Here is a 6,000-nt window from a genome sequence, read left to right as displayed (position 1 = left end):
ATGTTTTCAGTGTTGAAATATGACAAGGCTCACACGTAAGTGTCTGATTCTCCGCTGCTTTTGTTTATGGGTGTCACAGATCATCGCAAAGCCTCTTAAAAGAGAAAAGCAAACTGCAGGTAGAACTTGTCTCTTCTGTGCCATTGTGACAGTGGGTAGGAATTTCACGGTCTTAACCACATCAGAAAGATATAGGGCCACTTTATGCCACCTTTCCGAGGTTCAGTACGTCAGCCTGATCCTCAAAGATATTTAGGCACCTAGTTCCAATTGATTTCAATTGGAATTAGGTTCTGTGCCTTCCTTACTACACACATAGTAAATAGTAGTGTAAATGTAGAAATTCAGTTACTTTACCATTTTAATTAAATTGACTCAGAGTTAGGAGTGGAGTCTCATCTCAGGGTTTATTCATATAAATCTGCACATATGGGTTTCCGTTTAACCTGGGGTGGGTCCTCTGTAGATGGAAAACACTGTTGATCGAAACCTCCGAAAATGAGGCCATTTATGTCAGTGCCTAAGGGTATGTCTACACTACGAAATTAGGTCGAATTTATAGAAGTCGGTTTTTTAGAAATCGTTTTTATATATTCGAGTGTGTGTGTCCCCACAGAAAATGCTCTAAGTGCATTAAGTGCATTAACTCGGCGGAGTGCTTCCACAGTACCGAGGCAAGCGTCGACTTCCGGAGTGTTGCACTGTGGGTAGCTATCCCACAGTTCCCGCAGTCTCCGCTGCCCATTGGAATTCTGGGTTGAGATCCCAATGCCTGATGGGGCTAAAACATTGTCGCGGGTGGTTCTGGGTACATATCGTCAGGCCCCCGTTCCCTCCCTCCCTCCGTGAAAGCAGCAGCAGACAATCGTTCCGCGCCTTTTTTCTGTGCGGACGCCATACCAAGGCAAGCATGGAGGCCGCTCAGCTCACTTTGGCAATTAGGAGCACATTAAACACCACACGCATTATCCAGCAGTATATGCAGCACCAGAACCTGGCAAAGCGCTACCGGGCGAGGAGGCGACGTCAGCGCGGTCACGTGAGTGATCAGGACATGGACACAGATTTCTCTGGAAGCATGGGCCCTGCCAATGCATGCATCATGGTGCTAATGGGGCAGGTTCATGCGGTGGAACGCCGATTCTGGGCTCGGGAAACAAGCACAGACTGGTGGGACCGCATAGTGTTGCAGGTCTGGGACAATTCCCAGTGGCTGCGAAACTTTCGCATGCGAAAGGGCACTTTCATGGAACTTTGTGACTTGCTTTCCCCTGCCCTGAAGCGCATGAATACCAAGATGAGAGCAGCCCTCACAGTTGAGAAGCGAGTGGCAATAGCCCTGTGGAAGCTTGCAACGCCAGACAGCTACCAGTCAGTTGGGAATCAATTTGGAGTGGACAAATCTACTGTGGGGGCTGCTGTGATGCAAGTAGCCCATGCAATCAAAGATCTGCTGATATCAAGGGCAGTGACCCTGGGAAATGTGCAGGTCATAGTGGATGGCTTTGCTGCAATGGGATTCCCTAACTGTGGTGGGGCCATAGACGGAACCCATATCCCTATCTTGGCACCGGAGCACCAAGCTGGCGGGTACATAAACTGCAAGGGGTACTTTTCAGTAGTGCTGCAAGCTCTGGTGGATCTCAAGGGATGTTTTACGAACATCAACATGGGATGGCTGGGAAAGGTACATGACGCTCGCATCTTCAGGAACTCTGGTCTGTTTCAAAAGCTGCAGGAAGGGACTTTATTCCCAGACCAGAAAATAACTGTTGGGGATGTTGAAATGCCTATAGTTATCCTTGGGGACCCAGCCTACCCCTTAATGCCATGGCTCATGAAGCCGTACACAGGCAGCCTGGACAGTAGTCAGGAGCTGTTCAACTACAGGCTGAGCAAGTGCAGAATGGTGGTAGAATGTGCATTTGGATGTTTAAAGGCACGCTGGCGCAGTTTACTGACTCGCTTAGACCTCAGCGAAACCAATATTCCCACTGTTATTACTGCTTGCTGTGCGCTCCACAATATCTGTGAGAGTAAGGGGGAGACGTTTATGGCGGGGTGGGAGGTTGAGGCAAATCGTCTGGCTGCTGGTTACGCGCAGCCAGACACCAGGGTGGTTAGAAGAGCACAGGAGGGCGCGGTACGCATCAGAGAAGCTTTGAAAACCAGTTTCATGACTGGACAGGCGACGGTGTGAAAGTTCTCTTTGTTTCTCCTTGATGAAACCCCCCGCCCCTTGGTTCACTCTATTTCCCTGTACGCTAACCATCCTCCCCTCCTCCCTTCGATCACCGCTTGCAGAGGCAATAAAGTCATTGTTGCTTCACATTCATGCATTCTTTATTCATTCATCACACAAATAGGGGGATGACTACCAAGGTAGCCCAGGACGAGTGGTGGAGGAGGGAAGGAAAATGCCACACAGCACTTTAAAAGTTTACAACTTTAAAATTTATTGAATGCCAGCCTTCTGTTTTTTGGGCAATCCTCTGTGGTGGAGTGGCTGGATGGCCGGAGGCCCCCCCCACCACATTCTTGGGCGTCTGGGTGAGGAGGCTATGGAACTTGGTGAGGAGGGTGGTTGGTTACACAGGGGCTGTAGCGGCAGTCTGTGCTCCAGCTGCCTTTGCTGCAGCTCAACCATACACTGGAGCATATTGGTTTGATCCTCCAGCAGCCTCAGCATTGAATCCTGCCTCCTCTCATCATGCTGCCGCCACATTTGAGCTTCAGCCCTGTTTTCAGCCCACCACTTACTCTCTTCAGCCCACCACTTACTCTCTTCAGCCCGCCACCTCTCCTCCCGGTCATTTTGTGCTTTCCTGCACTCTGACATTATTTGCCTCCACGCATTCGTCTGTGCTCTGTCAGTGTGGGAGGACAGCATGAGATCAGAGAACATTTCATCACGAGTGCGTTTTTCTTTCTTTCTAATCTTCACTAGCCTCTGGGAAGGAGAAGATCCTGTGATCATTGAAACACATGCAGCTGGTGGAGGAAAAAAAAAGGGACAGCGGTATTTAAAAAGACACATTTTATAAAACAATGTCTACACTCTTTCAGGATAAACCTTGCTGTTAACATTACATACATAGCACATGTGCTTTCGTTATAAGGTCGCATTTTGCCTCCCCCCACTGCGTGGCTACCCCTCAACCCTCCCCTTCCCCATGGCTAACAGCGGGGAACATTTCTGTTCAGCCACAGGCAAACAGCCCAGCAGGAACGGGCACCTCTGAGTGTCCCCTGAAGAAAAGGACCCTATTTCAACCAGGTGACCATGAATGATATCTCACTCTCCTGAGGATAACACAGAGAGATAAAGAACGGATGTTGTTTGAACGCCAGCAAACATACAGTGCTTTGTTGTACAATGATTCCCGAGTACGTGCTACTGGCCTGGAGTGGTAAAGTGTCCTACCATGGAGGACACAATAAGGCTACCCTCCCCAGAAACCTTTTGCAAAGGCTTTGGGAGTACATCCAGGAGAGCCGTGAATGCCAGGGCAAAGTAATCCTTTCACATGCTTGCTTTTAAACCATGTATAGTATTTTAAAAGGTACACTCACTGGAGGTCCCTTCTCCACCTGCCGGGTCCAGGAGGCAGCCTTGGGTGGGTTCGGGGGGGGGTACTGACTCCAGGTCCAGGGTGAGAAACCGTTCCTGGCTGTCGGGAAAACTGCTTTCTCCGCTTGCTTGCTGTGAGCTATCTACAACCTCATCATCATCATCATCTTCTTCGTCCCCAAAACCTGCTTCCATGTTGCCTCCATCTCCATTGAAGGAGTCAAACAACACGGCTGGGGTAGTGGTGGCTGAACCCCCTAAAATGGCATGCAGCTCATCATAGAAGCGGCATGTTTGGGGCTCTGACCCGGAGCGGCCGTTTGCCTCTCTGGTTTTCTGGTAGGCTTGCCTCAGTTCCTTAAGTTTCACGCGGCACTGCTTCGGGTCCCTGTTATGGCCTCTGTCCTTCATGCCCTGGGAGATTTTGACAAAGGTTTTGGCATTTCAAAAACTGGAACGGAGTTCTGATAGCACGGATTCCTCTCCCCATACAGCGATCAGATCCCGTACCTCCTGTTCAGTCCATGCTGGAGCTCTTTTGCGATTCTGAGACTCCATCATGGTCACCTCTGCTGATGAGCTCTGCATGGTCGCCTGCAGCTTGCCACGCTGGCCAAACAGGAAATGAGATTCAAAAGTTCGCGGTTCTTTTCCTGTCTGCCTGGCCAGTGCATCTGAGTTGAGAGTGCTGTCCAGAGCGGTCACAATGGAGCACTCTGGGATAGCTCCTGGAGGCCAATACCGTCGAATTGTGTCCACAGTACCCCAAATTTGACTTGGCAAGGCCGATTTAAGCGCTAATCCACTTGTCAGAGGTGGATTAAGGAAATCGATTTTAAGAGCCCTTTAAGTCGAAAAAAAGGGCTTCATCGTGTGGACTGGTGCAGGTTTACATCAATGTAACGCTGCTAAATTCGACCTAAAGTCCAGCGTAGACCAGGGCTAACTTTAGGCAGCGAAGTTTGGAAATATTTTGGCCTTTATTCAAGGTCACACAGGGAGTCCATAGCCAAACAAGGAGATGCTCAACATGAGCAGGAGTGGTTGAATCTGGTTCATAATTGTATTTGTATTACAACAGTGCTTTGAAGCCCAAACCAAACTTGGGCTCCCACTGGGCTAGGCACGGCACAAACACACAGCAAGTGGAGATGGGGAAGGGGGGGGACAGAGAACAGTATTCCTGTCCTTCTACATTTTTCAGGATTTCAAAAGATTTTCCCATTCTGCATCAGGATGAAATGGAGAATTTTTCTATTTTTTTTTTTGCAAAAAATGAAAGAAGGAACAAGATCCCCCTAGACTAGCCAAGTGCTTAGGGCACTCACCTGGGATGTAGGAGACCTGTGTTCAAGTTTCTGATTTGCCTGATTTAGCAAAGGAACTCAAACCCAGGTCTCCCACGTCCCCAGTGAGTGCCCGAAGCACTTGGTTATTCCAGGGTCACTCTTCCGCTCCCTCTCTGTTTTTGACCAGAAAGTTCATCCTGGACCTAAGAAACCTTCTCAATCGAAACTTTGTTGAACCTGACTCTTTCCGGTGAAAGAGTTTTGGTTTCACAAATCAGCATGTTCTGTCAAAAAATTCCTTGCCAGCTCTAATAGTGAGAGAGAGTCCCTGCCCTGAGGTGCTTACAATGTAAATAGACAATACAGGATGGGAGCCGAAAAAGTAGCATGGAGAGGTGAAGTGACTTGCTCAAATTCACATAGCCGAAGACAGGGCAGAGCTGGGAGTCAAATTCAGGTCTCCTGAGCCTCAGTCCAGTGCCCTGTTCATTAAACCACTGCGCACACCCTCTCCTATTTATGGAGTAATATAAGGCTATAAGAGAAGAGTGATCATTAGATTCTTGCAGTTTCAAAAGAGAATTTGAGATCTCACCAGTGCGCCAAAGTTCAAGCTCATGATTTAGCTACTTTTCTGTGGAAATTATAAATATTGGATGGTACCTGAACCAGGCACGAAGCCCCTTTTCAAGGGGCCGTCTGGGATCTGATTTCCATGGGCATGCAAATTCTTTTTTATCTTGCTTGCTATGAGTGTGTGGTTGAGTGCTGGGCTCAAAGTCTAACCTAGTATAAATAAGTGTTCTTTCTCTTAAATTCAGCAGCATTGTGCCTTTTTACCTGATCTGAATTCATGAATCATGACTCCTGATCCTTTGTAGCGGCTTTTGATTAATTACTTTACTTTTATTCCTTTCAGTAGATGGCAGTTGACTCTGAGTGACTTGTAAGCTTAATGTAATAAACAGGATCATAAAGGGAAGGTTATTTCATTTGTATTGATCTGTTGCTGTTTACTTTTGTGCCTTGTGACATAGTACTGGCACATAGATTTGAGTGTGACTTAAATGGATTCTGTTTGTAGTTTGGTTCTGTCGGAGAAAAACACAGTTCTCACCTTCAGGTTGGGTGCAGCAAATC

General features: G+C 47.9%; 1 long non-coding RNA gene across 1 annotated transcript in view; it reads right to left on the bottom strand.

Annotated features, from left to right (window-relative positions):
* Positions 1 to 2,488: 2,488 nt before the first annotated feature.
* The window catches only part of LOC141991960 (uncharacterized), a 66,045-nt gene continuing 62,533 nt past the window's right edge, over positions 2,489 to 6,000 (bottom strand). The window contains exon 4 of the long non-coding RNA XR_012640500.1: positions 2,489 to 2,991. This is a non-coding gene — a long non-coding RNA (uncharacterized LOC141991960). The remainder of the gene's footprint in view (positions 2,992 to 6,000) is intronic.

This window comes from Natator depressus, chromosome 8, assembly GCF_965152275.1.
Source record: "Natator depressus isolate rNatDep1 chromosome 8, rNatDep2.hap1, whole genome shotgun sequence".
Taxonomy (NCBI): domain Eukaryota; kingdom Metazoa; phylum Chordata; order Testudines; family Cheloniidae; genus Natator; species Natator depressus.
The sequence above is the reverse complement of the archived record's forward strand: the minus strand, read 5'-3'. Positions and strand labels throughout refer to the sequence as shown.